General features: G+C 39.1%; 1 long non-coding RNA gene across 2 annotated transcripts in view; it reads right to left on the bottom strand.

Annotated features, from left to right (window-relative positions):
• Window positions 1-300: 300 nt before the first annotated feature.
• The window catches only part of LOC110074074 (uncharacterized), a 122162-nt gene continuing 101556 nt past the window's right edge, over window positions 301-20906 (bottom strand). For both annotated transcript variants that reach the window (XR_013543598.1, XR_013543599.1), the window contains exon 3: window positions 301-19477. This is a non-coding gene — a long non-coding RNA (uncharacterized LOC110074074). The remainder of the gene's footprint in view (window positions 19478-20906) is intronic.

Consider the following 20906-nt stretch of genomic DNA (forward strand, 5'->3'; position numbering starts at 1 on the left):
GCACAGAACTCCTCATCACAAAAAGAGAGTCAAAACTGCATTTTATGGTCTGCCTGCATCAACAGCCAGCGCAGCCCCTCACAGAATATTTTCTGATTTTAAGAAAAAAGGACTGTGGAATCTAAACTGCATTTTACAGCCTGCCTGCATCAACAACCAGCAACCATTATTACAGCAAACAGATCCCCAAAGAAAAAAAGATGTAGGAGTCACATTTTAAACCCACACATTTTAAAACAACAGAGAGGTCACAGGACACAAACCCTAAAAGCCACAGGATGCAATAAATAAATAAATAAATTTTACATTTTAAAATTACAGTCTAATTTTCACATTTAATTTTAATTTAATATTACAGTCTACTTTTCACATTTTAAATCCACACTGCAAGACCCATCAGGGCGGAGAAACATAACCCCCACCACCTAGCCCTACCCCCAACCAAGCTGTAAAAAATCCTGTACAGTACAGTAAATCCTGTACAGTATATGTACTCACCCAGAACAGGCAGTCTCTCTGTTTAAAAAAGAGTGAAAATCCAAAAATTAAAAATAAAAAGAGCCAAAAAAATTACAGTCTGTACAGTACAGTACCACGCAGTACCAGGCAGTACTGTACCAGACAGTCTGAAGATTCTCTCCCTATCCACTCTCTAACCACTGGTACGAGCGAGGTAGCAGACAAACAGCCTCTTCGCTGGCCAACAGCCAACTGAAAGTTCAAATTTTGCGCTTTCCCTGCCTCCCCCATTTTTTCATTCATATGTTGAAGCTCCGTTTGCAAGTAGAAGCAAAATTTTGCAAACGGAGCTGTTCGTAATTTGTATTGTTCATAGGTAGGGACGTTCGTAAGTAGAGTTTCCGGGTATGCTATGTTTTATTCTAGCATTAATTAATGCACAGCACTATTATGGAGTTGTGGCCATACTAGCAAAGGTTGTAAATGCAGTTGTTACGGGTATTAATTAAATATTCAGACAATGTAAGATTTATTCAACAAAAGACACAAATCTTAGCACCACACATGCAACTGCCCCAACTGCTGATAAAGAGGAAGAAAATTCTATTAAGAACTCAAAGTATTATAAAACAAAATACAAAAAAGCAACTTCTAAGGTTTAGACTGAGTATTTTAAAGCTAAGATTAAAAAAGGAACCTGGAGAGATTTTGTTGCAGAAACGCAGACTGAGAACATGAAATAACTGTGGAGAACAAACAATGCAATTTTGTCAATAACTTGCAGTTGCCAACATAACATTTATATTATTACTAAAAAAAAATTTGTACACGGAAATCCTCCACGATGCAGCACTAAAAATAATATTACAATGTTTAAGGAGTAAAATACAGTTTTACGGTGAAATCGCTTAGCGATAGAATTTTTGCCATCACCAGAGCAATCGCTTAGCGATGGCCCTTATGGGTAAAAATTGCTTTGCGATGATCACGGGGACGCGATCATGACAAAGCGCCCATTTTTAACAGCTGATCGGCGGTTCCAAAATGGCCACTGGAAAAACAAAATGGCGACCGCTGTTTTGCCTCACTTTAGAGGCACCCAAAATGGCCACCACTATGGAGGATTTTCGCTGACAGGTAAGTTTTTAGCCCATAGGAATGCATTAAACACGTTTTAATGTGTTCCTATGAGCTTTTTAAAATTGCTTAGCGATTAAAACATTTAGCGACTTTTTTCCTCCACGGATTGACGTCGCTAAATGAGGCACCACTGTAGATTATATTCTAATTAACCAGAGGTACCCACACCATTGTTACCCAGAACTGCGGTAAAGTAACATCATTGTCCTATCATGATTCTAATTCAGAAAAAATCAAGGAAAATATTTTTAAAAAGCAAAAGCAGAAAAAGCATAGAAAACCAGATATAATATCATTAGGGAGGAGATTCATGAAGGCATCAATAAGATTACACAATACCTACTACTGATTAGTACTAATTTTCTGATAATCTGATATTTTAGGTGCTCTGTAAAAGTTATTTAATAAAGTTTTAAAAGTAAATAATGAACATTATCTAAATAGAATGCTCAGAAAAATCAAGTTCTTGCTAACCAATAAAAAAGATCAAGCAAATAAATGCAGTTAAAAATTGAAAATGAAAGTGACAAATTATGTTGACAAATCCTAGATGATACATTTAGCACAACATTAAAAGCAATGCTCCCTTATGAGGTTAAATGCAGTTTGTTAATGTTAATAGGGACCTTATTCCAGCTGCTTTTAGCATCTTAGCTTGCTTTTGTTTTGTAATGAGTTTCTCAGACATGAGCCTCCGAAGGATTTGAGTGGCTAGACATAGCCTGTGTAATTAAATTGTAAACCACTGAGAGAGTGCTTTAAGCATTATGGAGGAGTATATAAGCAGCACACTTTTTTTAAGCTTTTAGAGGAAACTGTGAGATCAAGATGCCTGTTCGCATGCAATCTTATCCAGGAAAGTGATAAGGGTTCAGAGTTCAAGAGAAGCAAGAAGATCAGGCACATGTTTTGCAGGACCATGGACAGATCACTCAGAAGCAGGGAGTCCTAGCTCCAAATTATTCCTTACATTTACCAGGAAGTATGGCCTTCCAGGTGTTTGGCAACATATCCAATGCATGGAAATGATGTTGTAGTGCAGTAACATCAGGAGGGGACATCCAGCCATCTTTGCTGCATTATATCTTTCCAGGTCTTGAGTGGTCTTCCCATGACAAGATGAAGAGACCCTTAAAGGAATAACCCACAGGCCCAGAGCTCTTTACACTTTGTTGGCTGCATTCTCTGCACAGGTGAACAATGCAGAGGAGGTGATTGGCGTTGTGGGATTCATTTTTCACAGATGTCCAGTTCATGAAGAGCTTGCTCTGAGCAGAGGGCGCAGTTTGGGGATCTCCTATTCCAGGTTGCCAATCTTCATTTTGAGATTAGGGACCACATAACTTTCTTCTGTTGGGAATGCAGGTGAGATAGGCTTGACCAGCTCTTTCCATGATGGGGTCTGTGACGCTTGCCCCTCGTGGCCCGTTTGTCTCCCCAAAACAGAGCACTCACGAAGACAAACAAAAAAACAAAAAAAACACCTTTTCACACACTGCCACCAGTTGATTTCTTTATCAATGTACTTTACTTAGGAAAGACGAAGGTCCATTCATCACTGTCTTTTGAATAAAACAGGTTTATTGATTACAGATGTTTCTATAATAATTCATAAGTATCTTCTTCAGGTTCATCAAGCATCAATAATCTTCTATATTATCTTACAGGCTACTATTCACTCCTCAGACTAATCACTCCTCAGATTCCCCAACTAACTCTCTCTCTCTCCCTTCAAACTAAGATCCAGACTGTAAACTAAACTCCTCTTCTCTAGATCCGCCTTTTAACATCTCTAGCGGCCCCACCTCTCAACCACATCAGCAAAAAACCATGAATAATGCATGATTTATTTAACATAATGAGTGAACACCACAGGGTCATGGCTGCTTCTAGGGACCAAGACCATGCCACTGTATCTTCCCCATAAGCTGTTTCCATTCCATTTCAAGCAGCAGTTGAAATGGAAGAATAAGATCAATATCAGGAGGGGGGAAAAAGACACACCTCAGAGTCAGGAGCACCTAAATATTTCTGCTTGGGTTGGACCTGCTTAATGTCTCAACCTTAGAATGACCGTTGCATGTTCTCACAATATTACCTTATTTTTCTGTGTATAAAATAACACCTTTTCCTTAAATAATTTGAGAAAAAATTGAGGGTCGTTTTATACACGGAAGGCAGCTCTTTACTGCTGCCTTTTGTGAAGGCATGGGGCTTAGCAAAAAGGAAGGGGAGGCATTTTTCCCTTCTTTTTGCTAAGCTCCGTGCCTTCTCAAAAGGCAAGGAAAAGTGGCAGTCACTTTGACAGCCACTTTCCTTGCCTTTTGCCAAGGCATGAGGCTTAGCAAAAAGGGAGCCCTTTGATCCCTGTTTTTTTCTAATTTGGTGTTAGAAAAGGGGGGGTCATCTTATACATTGGGTCATCTTATAAATGGAAAAATACAGTATACAACAGAGAGATCAGAAAGAGAATATAAAAACTAACTACAAAGATGCTAGTTTAAAATCCAGGATGGGTTTCAAGCACCTTCTTTTCTCGTAGCCTCCTCCTCGTTCCCTTGACAGTGGCACCGTGAAGTTGCCATCACAGTCTTGGTTTCTGACCTCCTCTTCAGTGTGCTAGAATGGATGCACTGTGCTAATGTGGACCCAACTAAGACTTCAGTGGCCACATTCAGCGTAGCATATTCTACTTCCAAGAGGACCACTGGCTTATAATACTTGTTTATTAAGGGAGGCAAAAACCAGCATGTGCTTGCACACACACGACCCTTACGTGGGAGCTCTAGTTTTCACATTCCATTATTATAATCTATCCTGCCTCTCATGCATTCATTACCTTTCCTGACATGAATTTTTCTCATGGCACGTAACTTGCCCTGAGGGCCAGTTATATAACATTTCACTGTGCTTGCAGCTTGCTGTTTATACAGCCTTGAACCACACAACCCCATCAAGCTCACACTGTTAAGGAGAAACTAAAGCACGCCTTCCCATTAAAAAGGGGGGGGCATAAGTCCTACTGTTATGTTGGCAATGTAAGCAACTTCTCCTCTGGCTCTGGGGAAACATGTCCCACTCCATCATGTGGCTCATAACTGAAAGACAGAAAACACCGTCCCCTACATGAGAAATATAGAATTATCAGTAAGGTTGCTAATGAGACCTTTTGAAATTCTAACATTGGCAATTGTTAATTGTGTCAAAACAACTGCTTTAAAAACAGTTCATTTCAAACAGATTAACCAGTCCCTATTCAGATTAACAAACAAAAGGTGTTGAAATGATCCTGTTCTGACAAGGCTGTTATGAAGCAATTCTAACTCCCTTTCTGAAAGGGAAAGTCTTCAGTAAGGCCTATTTAGGCTGCAATGCAAGCACAATGCAAAGCTCTGTAAGCCCATAAATATGTTCCCAGGTGAGTCCTGTTATGAATATCTTATAATTGTACCGAAGATAAGATGAACAGGTGGATCCAGCTAATGGGTGGAGACCAATCTCTTCATTTAGGCACAAATCACACAAGGCCTTTGAAGGCACTTTTCAGTATCACTTGGGAATCTTTTCCCACTACAATTAATGCAGATGACTACCATCCACAAATAGGAGAATTCCCCAGTTATTTAAATGTCATTCATTACACATTTAGACTTTTTTAAAAAAGACAATCCCTTACATGCTCATCACTGACACTTTTTTCAGAGTGTTTTGAAAAGACTCAGATCTAGGGTGTGGCTACATGAGTGCCTGGGAGTGAGCTCATGTGGGCCACTTTGGAATGGTTGGGCTTGATTCACCAAGCCCAGTGGTTCACATGGAAATCACTCCTTCAGTCCATTTTTGCCTTCTCTTAAAAGGTTGGTCTAGAAACTGCCTGCAGCCAAAACCACCACCATGGATAAGACTGTGGGAATTTTCTCAACTGGCCCTCTAAGATAAAGCAAAGAAAAGTTTTTATAACTGATGAAGTGTATCAGTGATGGTCCATTACACAGTCTTTAAAAATTCACTTCTCCAGCGCCTCTGCCAAGGAGCAAAGGAAGTGATTAACTTGTCAGTATCCTGAAGTGGCTTGTTTAAAGTGGCAAATCCAAACAAACGGCTTGCTTTGGATAGGTTCCAGCAATCACACAGTAGTAGTGATTGCAGTAGTTGGAAAAGATCCAAACCAGAGCAATCCTACCTGTACCAAAAAAGTAGAAGCCCCTGACAAGCTCAGAAAGGTATGGCTAGGATCACTCTGGGGACAGGCTGTTTTCACTCCAACAGAGATATTATCTGATCACTGTCTTTAAGAGAGAACCAGCCCTTTCCTGCTGCAGACCAAACAGTGGGCTACATGCCTGCGTAGTTGTCCCACAACATGGTGTGCACCTTCACATTTCCTGTTCTGATCCTAACAGTACAAAACAATTGCTGTGTACACAGAATCACTAAGAATGGTATTTAAAAGACACATGAACAGCCAAGGGGTTAAAATGGAGAACCAGGGCCTGTCAATAGTTCACCTTATAATCTAGCAAGTTTTACCAGGGGCTCCCCAATCACTGTCTTTCCAGGTCAGGATCATGAATCAGATAATTAATTAGAGTTGCTGCCTTCTTCCTTTCTCTTTTTATCTTTATATACATAGAAACAGAGAAAGATTAGAAATAGAGTAGTTTTAGGCAGTCACTGTTTGACTGTGGTATAACATAGCTAATGTTAATCTTTTCTCTTTTCTTTCTAGTCCATAATTCAATTCCACAGTCTTTCTCCCAGTTTGTCTCCCTCCAAAACGCACAGTTTATGTAAAATCTTTGTGTAAATTAATTTTACTTCATTTACTTTTGTGTCTCTATACAGCTGCCTGCCTTTCTTACCCCTTTCCTTCATCTTTCACTTCTTTTCTGCTGTGTGTGTGGTCAGACAGCCGTTAGGGAAGGCTTTAGGGTTCATGGCTGTGGTGAAGAGGCAGTGAATTGCCCACCTTCCAGATAACATTCAACCTGTTATTTCTGTTGTTTCATATCCCCAGACTGTGACACCTTGGAGTACTGAACAGCTTGTAGCCAGGAGTAATAGAATCTGCCCACAGTCACTGAAGATCTGTTCAAGAACTAACATTTTTAGAAGGGCTGCCACTTACATCTTGCTCCCAAGGTGCTAAATTGGCCCCTAGACTTCTAGTCTGTCCACTTGTGATGGTGGGTTAATGTCTTTGAGAAAGCACTGTTGGTGCTGGAGGACTGTAACAGTTTCTGCTGCTCAGCTCATTTTTCCTGTTACTGACTTGGTTAATCTGCCATGTATGCAAACTTTTCTCTCTGTAGACAAAGGCTGTTGTTACGTACCATCAAGTTGGAACTGACTTATAGTGACCCAAATAGGACTTTCAAGGTAAATGAGATATTTAAGTTGCAGTTTTTGAAGCAACTATTGACACACAGTGAATCACAAAATACTGATACAATGATAGGGACCACAACCTGCTATAAATCCAGATGCCAGCTCTATCCCCACATTTACTCTGGCAACAAGTTCACATGACCCAATTAAATCACACACAACGTCAAGGACCCTTTTACTTGTTCCTCTGCTAATGTGATCTATGTCATCTTTTGCCATGAATGGCCGTCTGCACTCTACATAGGACAAACAGGACAATCTCTAAAAAAGGAATTAATGGACATATTGTAAATCAGACATCAGAAATCACAATACTGTACACAGAAACCTGTCTCAAAACACTTTAGTCTACCAGGACACTCTTCACAAGATATGAAAGTTGCTATTCTGGAGAAGAAAAACTGCAGAACAAGAATCCAGAGGAAAATAAGATTAAAATATACAGTATACACATGCTGGACATCTATCTCAATGAATTAAATATTAGGCAACATTACTTAAGCCAGCATCAAATGTAATAATTCTGTTGTTATCTACTGTTGTTTTCCTTTCCAACTAACTATACCCACCTCTTCAGAACATGGCTCAAAGGTAAAGTTTGTCATTATCTATGTGACCATATACTGTTCCTCTGTTGTTTCCTTTCATCATTGTTTCTGCTTACATTACCTCAGCATTGAGTTACAAAGAAAAGTGGCCATCATACTCATGTAAATTACATTCAGAGGTGACCACTGTCCACTTAACTGTTTGAAAGCAAATCATTTCCAAACTAATTGAAGTCACGAACATGCCAAACATTATTGTTAATTATATGTGTTCTGAAAAGTGTTGGTGTAGAGCCTTTACGAGCTGCAAGCCCAAGAACAGGGAACAACTGAGTCTGTTGTACACAGGCTGATGTGGCTACCTTTCTAATGCTTCCATGTTAGGCATAGCCAATTGGACATCTGTATGGATAGAATCATTATGGAATCTGAGAACATCCACAGCCTAGGGAACATGCAGAGGATGCAGATCTGAAGGTTCCCATGTTTTAATGCTAGCACATCTAACAAGGTGGCAGGAACCTGAGAGTAAGGACAATCTGAAGTGCAATTTATATCTTTGACATGATATTCTCCCGTGAATGAGGATGAGATTATCACTGCTACATTTGAACTGAGATGTATGAAGGCTACTTAAAGATTTAGGACAAACAAAATGAACAGCTTTCAAAAATGGCGGGGGCGGGGGAGAGAGGAGATTTCACATTAATGGAAAAACTGCCAGCAGGAAACACACATCCCCTTGTTGCCACATCAGTGGGCAGAAATGTTCTTATTGTCATTATCACAAAGGCAAAGGAAGATGAGTGCGCGGAACTCTGCCTTTGTGTGGTTAGAATCATAGACAGAAGTTATTTTAAGAGAGCAGAAATGACTAGGAATATTTTTGTGGGACTACACTAAGACCACAGTTTCTTTTCCTCTAACTTGATATTACCTCATAAAAACTCTGTTGGTTCCTTTTGGGAGGGGGGATGAAAAGTTCAACTTTATTAATCTGTATGCAAACAATGGATTTGTTTTTTTTTTATATATAAAAAAAGTTTGGAACCCATATATTGGTTTCACTGCCAGCATTTTAATCATTTATTTATTTAATCATACAAACCAATTTGAAGTTAAATTGTATTGAAACTCATTGCATCATTATAAAGTTGATCCATCTCATTGTATTTCTTCAAAATTTTAGCCTTTAATGCCCTTGTTAACAAAAGAAGAGGAAACATGTGTTTCTGAAACATGTAGTTCTGAATCACATTTGGACTGTTTTGTTTTTTTAGCAGTGTGCCTTAAAATACAAATCTCTGCAATATTTATAATTGTGTTTATGATATTTATTTTTTTAAAAATGAACTCCACAGGACCCAAGTGAGAGGTACAAGAAACACAAGATGGCTGTTAACCTTGCTGCCCTTTTCTCCAGATGATTGGTCCAATTGGACAACAAAGCATCAACCATTACAGCTGACCTAAGAGACTTCTAGTGTCTATGGAGTACAGGTATAATTCCTGAGGGAACTTAGCTTTGTAGCAGTTTACAAAATTGAACAGGGATGATGAAACTGTGGTCTGATTCCTCTAGTGGCTATAAAATTGCTTTACTTACTACTCAGCCTGCAATTTAAACAAATCTTACTGTGCCGTTGCTGGATGCTCTTTCAGCTTGGAGTCATAGCAGCACCAAAGAAAGAGTATTTGTTATCATTCATCTATTTAAAATATTTTACCCTGCCTTTCCCCTTAAAAAGCACCCAACTTGGCTTCTATCATTAGAACAACATTTAAAAGTTAAAAACAGTAAGTATACAAATATTTTAAAGAATTAAATAAATATGATATTTAAAACCTGCAAATAAAACCAACACTAAAAACACATTCAAAAGCAAGAAGGGACAATATTTCATTAAAAAAAATTCTCAGACAGCCAGTCATTAAGGGAAAGCTTAGTTGAAGAGAAAGGTCTTTGCCTCCTCACTGAAGAATAGCAAAGATGTGGGTAGTCCCGAGCAGTAACAGAAAAGGACCTCTCCTGTGTCCCCAACAAACTCACCTGTGAGTAGAACTGATATATAGTGAAACCAAGAGAGAAGTCATAAGTGTTCTGATAGAAAGCAACCTCCTGAATTTTGAAAGGCCTGAGAACCACAGTCAACTCTTTACTACTCTCATAAAAGTGTGTAAAAACTGGGGTACAGCAAGCAGAACCAAAGAGATTTACATTGGCTAACAATACATCCATGGCTGGTGCCACTCAAGGAACAACAAAGCAGGAGAAGTGCTCTACACACACACAGATTGAGTTTTGGATATCAAAGTTATACTTCCCAGAAAAGTGCCCTTTAGCAGCTGGCTTGCAGTAGTGCTGGAATCCTCCCAGTCAAGCCAGCTGCTAAAGGGAACTGTACTGGGAAGACCCACTTTTTGAGTGTAAAACTTGAATGTCCAAAACCCAACTTCACCACACTTGGAGGGATTGTAGAGGAGAGTCGGGGTGGGTGGGGTTCTCTATGATTTTAGGATCTCTTGGTGCTTAGGGGGAACTTTTCTGGGGAGGCCTATTGATGAGTGTATAACTCAGACATCCAAAATTCAAACTTCACCAAACTTGCAGGGCCTGTAGAGTAGATTCAGGGGAAGCTTCTTTGCAATGTTGGTGTTTCTAGGTGCTGCGGGGGATTTTATAGCCCAACAAATAGACAAATTAAAAAATCACTAAAAATTCATCAATTTGTTTCCATTGGGGGGTTCACTTCTGATGAACATGAAGCGACAAATTAGCATTTTTTGATTAATTCGTTTTTTAATTCATGCCCATCTCTAACAGTAGGTGATTAGAAGAGGAAATTTCTTGGATGTTGAAAGACATGATTGTTACAGGACTAGGCTTATATAACTCTTGGAATCTGTAAAACTAGCTTGCTTATTTTTGTGACTGGTCCCTGGGAGGCAGCCACCCATGAGGTCTTCTCAATGGCTGCTTACATAACTCCGTGCATGGAAGCTGGTCTTCGGCTTTTAGTGAATTTGTTTTTGGTTTATAGACTCCCTCCTCCTTGCACAATCTCTGGTTTGCACAATCCTGAACCAATAAGCACTCATTTTCTATTTTTATCTATGAGTTGCCAGAAGCTCTTCCTCTATAAAAGATGGACACTCAGTGCCAGCCAGCTGTATTCTACTAAAATAAATACCAAACATATTTACAATTTCTACTTACATTTAAGTGAGCCTTCAAGAGACTTACTTCCAAGTAAACCTGTACAAGATTTTACTGTTAATTGCTTGCACTTTGTCAGGCTCCAGATTTAACAGTGAAGGGAAAAGGGAAAGGTAAGGCACGTGGGATGCCATATATTTCGCATCACCTTCCACTGACTTTTGCCTTGAGAGGAAAGGGAAAATTATTTTCCCTCTCAGTACAAATAAAGACTTTTGCACTGTGTCAACAGCAGGTAAAATACTCCCCCTTCCCTTAAGAAATGAAATGTGAATTAACAGATAGGAAGCAAAAGAAGAGGCTGTGCCTGCCTGGTGATTGTCTGTGCAGATGGTTATACACCCACATCACATCCTGCACGTTGGTATGACTTGAGAGAGATTATCTGCTTTGCTTCTTCAGTTTTCACTGCATTATCCTTAGGGTGCTTTATTACTGAACTAAAATGCAAGTGCCATTTAAAAGATGGACCAAATTACTGTTTTCATTGCAGCCCAATCCACTATGTTCTGGTGCTCTGCTACAAGGACACATAGGATCCAGGGTAAATGCTCCAGGTCTAGCACAAGGGAAGGTAGATAGTCTCATAACAAAACCCACGGATACTCTGGAGGGCATCAAGTCTATAGATATAGTAATTTGGTGTCACTTTAACTGTTATGCCCCAACCTCACAGCTCCCCCAGGGAGAGCTACTTAGTATTCTCTGCTAGGCAGTTTTCCTGCACTTCTTTGAGCCACAGCAGAGAAGTCTGAGGGATGCACTAAACTCCAGGATTCAGTAAGAGAAAACCATGACAGTTAAAGTGGTGTCAAACTTATGCAATCAGGTAGTGTAGGTAAATTCCTGGTATTCGCCTCTGCCATTTGCAGCCAGCAGTAGAACAGAAACAGCAATAAACCTCAGGAACAGCAGACCAATTCAATGGTAATTCAGTCTTCTCTGCAAGTAAATAATGATTACCTGCACCTTTTTTTTTTGAAACAGCGGGGGATGTGGCAAGCCAGTGAAACAGACTTGTACAGTAGCCATGTGGCTGCATATGCGCACCAAGATTCACTTCAAGCTGAACAGGAATCATTCCTTCCCTTCTAGCAGAAAAGCTTTGGCAGCTGGCAGCTTCAACTGAGCAGCTCTTCCCAGCTTCATTTCACTGTGTGGCAGGGATTTAAACTAGGGTGGCATAACAGGACTTTTGTCCCAGAGTGGTAAAATATACGGGGATCCAAGATCTGAAGGTGAATTTATTGATGTGTGTTAAGAAAACAAGCAGCTGCTCTATTTACATTTTTCTAGGGGTGGGGGGACAATATAAACATTCTGTTTCTTTTCAGGGAACATCACATCTCCTTCTTGCTCTTTTTCCATGGTGTCTTTGGTGTATGCCTCAGGGCAGAGTGAGTGCAAGATGGTGTCACCTGCTCTGGGTGCCAAAATGGCTTGTTACAGCTTCTGCTGTGCAGATATGTGCTGAATTTGACTTCTGCAGTATATGCCACTGAATGACAGGGCAGTGGTCTGAAGATCCTTCCAGATGCAAGAATAAGCAGGGTGCATGTGAAACAATATAATTAAAATGAGCAGATTGGTTTAGTACCAAGAAAATGCCCTGAAAATGGCTGCACAATATAGCAGGGGAGTGCTATCAGGAACTACAGAAGGGGAGCACAAGACCCTACAGATTCTGTTGAAATGCAAGTACTATATTTCATCACTGTTGACTATGCTAGCTAATGTTGATAGAAGTTGTAACCTAGAACATCTAGAAGGCTACATATTCTTCACTATTTCAGAGCCCCAGAAATGTGTCATTATATTCTACTTGTGGTGGTGATGCCTGATCATGATCAGATTATGCATCATGGTGGACCAAATGATTACTACCTACAAACCGATCTATGCATCATCATCGTTGTTGTGGTTGTTGTTTAGTCGTTAAGTCATGTCCGACTCTTTGTGACCCCATGGACCAAAGCACACCAGGCCCTCCTGTCTTCCACTGCCCCCCAGAGTTTGGTCAAATTCATGTTGGTCGCTTCAATGACACTGTTCAACCATCTCGTCCTCTGTTGTCCCCTTCTTCCTCTTGCCCTCACACTTTCCCAACATCAGGGTCTTTTCCAAAGAGTCTTCTCTTCTCATCAGATGGCCAAAGTATTGGAGCTTCAGCTTCAGGATCTGTCCTTCCAGTGAGCACTCGGGTTGATTTCCTTCAAAATGGATAGGTTTGTTCTCTTTGCAGTCCAGTGGATTCCCTAGAGCATCATTACTCAGGTTTATTATTTATGCTCCTCAAATTGGGTCAGGGTGTTCTGCCTCTAATGGGTTGGGGTAGCCATGACTGTAGGCTCCTAGGTATCAAATCATTTATCAGACTCCATACCCAACTTTTCCTACTTGACTGAGGCAGATCACATACATCACCAGCCCATCCCTTCCTGTTTGAAATAACTGTTTGAATGAATCAGTATCACCACTGCATGGAAAATGACATTCTTATATGCCAAACTAAACCTATTAGTGCAAGAAAATATTGACCTACTTACCATTATTTTTTTCACTGGAGTGATTGTATTGTCCAGGAGAAGGCTGGTGTTAAGAAAATTAATCTTGTCCGAGGTTTAAAAGTACATGTATCTGGCAAAATCACACCAATGATCAAATGCAGGAAGAGGTTATAGTCTGTTCTAATACATAGAACAGACTATATATAAACTATACAAGTGTAGATGCATAGTTTATAAGCTTGTCTTTGTTCTGAAACATTTAAAATGGACAGTGGCCGAGCTCTCCAGAGATCACCTGTGATTCAGGACATCCTCATGGAATGTTATTTATATCAAAACTATGTCCCTGGCAATGAGGTGCTTATTTTAATATATCTACCAACAGATTACAGATCTGTACAGATAATATCCAGTCCAGTTAAATATAAACCCAAGTTATTTCCAACTTCAGATATATTTTTCCCTATGAACTGTTTCACATAGATGTTCATCATATCAACCAATTGCTAAGGGGAAACACCATGCTTAAAGCAATTAAAATAAGAACACTGTTATAACGTAAACATAGATTGAGATCAAAAGAAAATTCATTACACTTAAATCTGTTTGAAATTTATACAATTTATTTAATCTGGGGTTTAATTTTGACCAACTTTGTTTTGATTGTGGCCAATAAATGTATCATATATGAACCTGCCTAAATCATAACCAGCCTATCAAGCATACCTGCTTATTAAATTGAATTTACTTTATTGTCATTGTACAACAAAATTAAATGTCATCTCTAGTAGGCATAATGATAAAACACAAAAGAACATAGCATTCATAACATGAAAACATAGCACATTCCACATATATAGCTTACAGGTGCCTAAAATGTGTTAGGGACCAGCTGACACATTTTTAGGCACAGTAGTAACAAATCATTTATGTATGTTGATACTGAGAGATGCTATTGTGTAGCAATTAGTGTTAGAGAAAAATGTGGAGGACTTGGGTTCGGTCTTAGCTAATCAGGACATTTATTGAGTGATCATGGACCTGTCATGCTGTCTCAGACTAATCTACATCACAGGCTTGTTGTGAGTCTATAGTGGAGAGGTAGAGATCCATGTACGCTGCCTCGAGCTCACTGGAGTAAAGGTGGGACATAAACATAGCTAATAATCATGTAATAATGAATATATTAAATTGTATGCCATGAAATCAATTCTGACTTATGGCGACCTTTTTCTAAGTAGAAATACTCAAAAGTAGTTTACCATTCCCTTCACCTGGTAAATCACTTCTGAATATTCTCTATCTGGAAAACCTTTAAAAGGTCACCCTAAGTCAAAATTGACTTGATGGCACATCATCATCATCATCATCATCATCATCATCATCATCATCATCATCATCATCATCATCATTATTATTATTATTATTATTATTATTATTATTATTATTATTATTATTATTATTATTATTATTATTATTATTATTATTATTATTATTATTATTATTGAAATTCTGCTAAAATGCAGATTAATAAAGGATGTTTAGTATCCTACAGCAGTCTGGCATCTCACCCATTTCCCATAATTTCAAGAAAATAATGAACAGAAGTTCTGAGACTTCTTCAGCCAGTTCCTTCAATACTCTTGGGTACAGTTCAGCCAGCTCTGGACATTTGAAGTCATTCAAGGTAATAAGGTATTTCTTGACTATTTCTTTATCAATCTCTAGCTGCAATCCTGTCTCCATCACCTGCACTTCACATTTGTCCACAGGGTCATAGTCTGTTCTTTGGGAAAACATTGAGCTAAAACAGGAATTGAGCACTTCTGCATTTTCTTTGTCTTCTGTTATCATTTTTCCTTCTCAATTCAGTAGCTGAGCCACTGTTTCTTTTCTTTGTCTTTCGCTACACACATACCTGAAGAATGCTTTTCTGTTGCTTTTCGTTTCTCTGGCTAGCCTCAGCTCATTCTCAACTTTTACCCTCCTAATGCCATCTCTTCAATTCCTTGCTACTTGTCTGTACTCTTGCTTTGTGGGCCGGCCTGCCTTCCACTTCCTATATGTGCCTTTTCTGTTTTGTTTTCAATGATGACATCAACCAAGATGACTTTTTAGAAATTAAACACTTCTTTTTTCCATCCTGAGGTAGAAAAGGGATGGAATATGCAGTCCATACAAGGGCAGGTTCTTTGTATTCCTTTTGTTGCTGGGAACCTATGGTGACTGTGGGAGAGAGGAGAAAGTCTTTAGTTACTGAAAATCACCAGCAAAGTCATCTCAGCATGAAGGATTACCAGTAATTAAAGACCAGTTCTGTGAGGTCCTAGGGACAGAAGTAAGAAATGTTTCATGTTTCAGAAACTCATGCCAGATGATGACATTGTCAGTCTTATGCAGTGTATCTCACACAAACAGGATTTCAGCCAATGAAATTCAAAACTGACAAATGAAAAATTATTTTTCTAATGTCGGGAGAGAATGAAATACATGGGCATAGGATGAAGAAAATTTGGCTTAGCAGGTATATATGTGAAAAGGATATTGGAACTGTAGTTGATATGATAAAGTGATGTGATGAGAGTATAAAAAAAAAGAGTTTGGTTTGTATTTAGACCACACTGGAAGACTGTCACTGCTCTTTAAGAAAATTATAAACATATTGGAATGGGTCAAAGACGAACAAAAGCCATATGGGTAAAGGTTGAAAGGACTGTATTTAGTTTACAGAAGAGTGGTGGAGGAGAACACATGAGGAATGTATATATAAGGCAGTGGTTCAACAGGTTCAAATCCACTTATTGATTAGCTAAACTAGTAAACAAAATTCTTAAACTTTTTTCATAAGCTTTTGAAATTGTTGTTAAAACAGAAAAGAAGACTTTTGTGTTTCTGTTACTTTTCTGTTTTCAGGATGAAACTGTAGGGTTGTTTGGCTGAGAACATTTGCTTGAATAACTGACTGAGGTTGTTAAAAGAGTTAAATTACACTTCTTTATCATTAGCTGCAAAGCCCACAGGCACTTTGATATCCTAACACAATCACTAATTATATTTGTCTCTAGCAAATGGTGATAGTCATGGAACAAATTCAGAAGGAAATTTGATATTGAGTCATTCTATATTAAATCTGTCCTCATCAATGCCATTTTCAAAACGTGGATTCAAATACAGCCTTGCACTGCAGTACCTTCCTCTCAACAATATATAGTAAATTTGTTTATCAGGCAAAGAGAAACTTTCTAAAGCTGGGACTAACATGTCTTCCACATGTGATCTGAACTTTCTAGGTTCCAGAAAGTGTAATGAGCAGATTAGCAATGTGGAATTTAATGGCCTGGGGATCATTTTTGCAACGGAGGAGAAGGAATCCTCATCTGCAAGATATATGCATGACAGAGAGTGAGAGCTGGTTCCAGAAGGAACAAACAATCCTATTTGCAAACTTCACTTTGCATGATGCACAGAAAACACTAGCTGTCTGTGAAACCCAATGGCACCTGAATTCATTTGCAACACAGTTCTGGGTTTAGCAAGAAACAAAACCTCCAAATCATACACAAGCATGACTCCAACAAATGTTTCTCTTTGTATTTAAACTAAATGTACTAGCATGTAGGGGTGAACATAGCTGAATGTTTGGTGTGCGTATTTTGCTCTAAAAATTTAAACTAGCCATGCTTTGCAAAAGCGACAAGCTAACCTTGCCAATTGTGCAGGAAGAGAGCTCAACAAAGACATTTGATTCATTGCTGGGACAACAGATGTGGAAGGAGTAAAAAGGTGGAGCTGAGAAAGGTCAAAGAAGGGGAAGGGCATCATTAAGTTGTACTTGCATTACTTCTCTACAGTACTTCTCTTCTCTGTTCCAGAAGCATTAAAAAATCCAGTCACTGAGTGTATCTTCATCACAATTTCCCAGACTTTCCCTGACTTCTAATTTCCCTGATTTTCCCAGACCAATTTCCATTTCCTTGACTTTGCTAAGGGAAAGTGGCAACCCTTTAAGAATTTCATTTCATATTTCTTTTTTAAAATTAAAAATGAAGAGGTCAAAATGAGCATCAAGACTCGCATTTGCAGTTAAGATGTTGAAAGAGGAAGAAAAAGACTTGGAAGAGAGTACTGAAATATCTAGTTCAGTGTTGTAAACATGTTAAAATTATAATTTAGACATTACAGGAAATAAGAGAGAATCTTGAACACTTTGGTGAAATTTATTGGGCAAAATACTACTGGTGTAAATTTATATCAGCATAACCCATAACCCAGCATAATAGATCGGGTGCTGGACATATTTAATTTAAACTAAGAGAAAGCTTCCTATTTCCTCCCTACTTTTGTATTCTGAGTGTTTCTAGGGCTCACTTTTGCCCTGGGGAAACCTGTGGGAACCTAGGGATTGAGAAATGGGGCGGCCTTTAATAGTCAAAAAATCACTGCTGGATCATCGCCAGTAGTCCAATCCTGTCAATGACAATCCAGCAATCTTCTCATTCTTGAAATATTTCATAACAGAACTGAACTCTTCATTTTCTGAACACAATATACTCATTGCAATATTGCAACAACCTCTTCCAAGAATGTGTGAAAGTACCGTATTTTTCACTCCATAAGACACACCTTTCCATAAGACACACCAATTTTTAAGGAGAAGAAAACAGGAAAATATAATCTGTTTTCTTCGCTCCATAAGACGCACAGACTTTCCACCCCCCTGTTTTGTGGGGGAAAAGTGCGTCTTATGGTGCGAAAAATACGGTATTTAAAAATGTATGATGGGTTGGTTGAAAATTTTCCAAATTTTGAAGCAAAATTGCAAATGTGTGTGTGTGGGGGGGGATGGCAAACAATTTCTAAAGATGACAGGCCAGCAAATGTATTGGAAATAATAGAAAATGGCAACCAACATTTTTGTTCAAATTGTCAGTGATACTTTGCCAGTTTCAGCTGTGACGTCTGAGAGAATGTTTTCTATGTTGAAGAGGCTGAAGTCATGGCATCACAATTCCATAGGAGATGCTCAGCTGACAGGGCCCACTCATCTAAGTATTCACCAGGCTGTTAAACTCAGAACCGATTGTGTGATTTCCCACTTTGCAGCAAGAATGTAATGTAATTTGGTAGATTTTTTAAAAAGTAAAAACTGTAACTATTTTATATTTTTAAATAATACTGCAATAAATCTCAATCAAAAATAGCATAGTGTATGATTTAATCTAATGATTTAATAAAGGCATGTTTTCATGCATAATGTCTATTCAAATTTTGCTAACACCAGCCTACTCAGAGTTAAACACCCCCCCCATTCTTGATCTCTTTCTCTATATGGCCACAGAGCACACAAAAACATTTTTCATATACTGAAAGGTCTGTCATGAACAAAGAGAGCAGGAGAGGGCAAGATCAGAGCAAACTGGCTTAAATACAGAAGAACAGATTCAACTGGACATTAGAAGAGCAGTTTGACAGTACATTCAATGGAAATCTCAAAGCAGAGTGCATGACCACCTGTTGAGGGTGTTCTATCTCTGGATTGCCTGTATTAAGAAGCATGTTAGATTAGATGGTCTACAAAATTCTCTCCAGCAATACGATGGAGCTTCGATGATAGTCATGCTGAAAGGAACTTGCAAGTATAAGAAAATTCTTACAGTTTCTGATCAATCTGTATGGAACATCTAGAGTAGTAAAGGTTACTCTTTTTAGGACTTCAGTTTCTAGAATCCTCCAAGCAGCATGGCCAGTGCCTGAGAGATAATTAAAATAATGCTCAAAAAATAGAGCCTTGTTTACTCATGATGTACTCGGTTTAATCACTGTTGCTTCTGAAAAGCATTCCAGCTTGATCTGACCGGACACCCACTTAATTGGAGGTCTGAAGAAGTGGACTCGTCCATGAAAGCTCCCATTAAAATATAGCAATTAGTCTTTAAAGTGCCACAACATTTTTGTCTTCTTCATTATTTATTTTTCTTATGTTTTTGCCTGATATGCTAGAACAGACTAACATGGCTACCTCTTCTAAACTCACTTAATTGTTTTTCTGGGGGTCCATTGGATGTGTAAATCTCTCCTCTGATACCCTCTTTCAAATGAAATGCATCAGAAAATCATCCATAGAGACAGATCAGTTTAAATGCCCATCAACCCCCATCTTACCTTAAAATGGAGGGATTCTTTTCACCTCTGCAGACAAGGAGAGACAGCAGAGATATCTGAGACAGCAGAAAAAAGGAAGGAAAAAGAGGGGGGGGGGGAATAAAAAGGCAGCTAACCAGCCAGCCCAATGTAATGGTGATAATGAGGATCCTCTATCCTCTCCCCCCCCCCCACTGGAGCCAGGCTGTAGTTCCTTCAGCAGATTTAAAAAGGAAAACCCAGTCCCTTTAACAAGAAAACTTTGTTCTCAGAGCTCTGTGCCACTTCCGTCTCTTCCCTTGTCCTGATGACCCTCAATCGCCAGAATAAATTTCAACTTTAAACTATTAAAATCAGGTAGATTTCACCCCCTTCCTATTTTGTGCACCTTCCCTGCTACTTCCAAATCACTTGCGTTTTCAGCAGTTCTTCCATCTGGATTGAGATAGTGATTTCCAACTCCAGCATCTTGGTCCTTTTCACCTGAGTTGCAGGGCAAGGGAGTGAAATTCACCAGGATTGGCAAGGGCAAAAAAGAACTAGATCTGGAGCAGACTCTTTGCTTTGACTTAAAATAAATGAACATTGTTCGTTTACAGAGTAATTCCTCTTCCTTCTTTCTCCCAAATAATTGATCTTGGATTTGGTGGAAATCAACAGGAAAAAAAGGCAAGGCAGGGAAGGGGAGAAATTACTGTTACATGTATGTGTGTGCATACATGTACAATATGTGTGTGCAGAATTGGTTTTGGCTACTGGCCTTCCAACTTGGGAAGTCTTAGTTGATTAGAAGAGCCTTCTAGCCTTGCTAGAAGATCAGACTTATACAAAGTCTAGTGCTTCTGACGGCAGTATTCTCAGCTTCTCTGACACACTAAGACCCATTATGCATGTTGCTGTATGTATCCAAATGGGACATGTGCTTGTGTAGGGTTTACTGAGGATGTGGCCTCTAAGCTCACCATTGAGAACAAGCTTCAGGATTTGGGCAAACATATTTTCCGAAGTCTATTCAACTACTGTATAGAGGAAGTCCAAATCTTATGACTTTAGACGAAGCCAGTCACAAGTAATGTGAGAACAAAGCAAGCAGTGTGTTCAACAGAGAGCTGCCAGTTAGTTCCTCCCCTTCAGGCGCAAGTGGGGGATCGTCTTCAGCTCAGGGAATCTTTCAGGACCACACACTATATGTAGAATATCCTCCCAGAAAAAAATAGGCAGGACCACCGCACTTTTATTCCCAGGCACACAAACACCCATAAACAGAAATATATCCACACCAACTCCATAAACTCATTCATTCACACAAGAACCCATTCCTACATTTAAAACACACATTCATACACCACACCCTTTCTCTCACACATACAGAGGAGAGGAAGGAGAGAGGTTTCCCTTTCCCGTCTTCACTCACTTAAGCTTTAACTGAAACCAAAGGAAGATTTTTTTTTCCTGATCCTAATTGTAGAGCAGGGGGGACAGATATCAACCTTCGTGGATGAAGCA

The sequence above is a fragment of the Pogona vitticeps genome, chromosome 3 (assembly GCF_051106095.1).
Source record: "Pogona vitticeps strain Pit_001003342236 chromosome 3, PviZW2.1, whole genome shotgun sequence".
Classification (NCBI taxonomy): domain Eukaryota; kingdom Metazoa; phylum Chordata; class Lepidosauria; order Squamata; family Agamidae; genus Pogona; species Pogona vitticeps.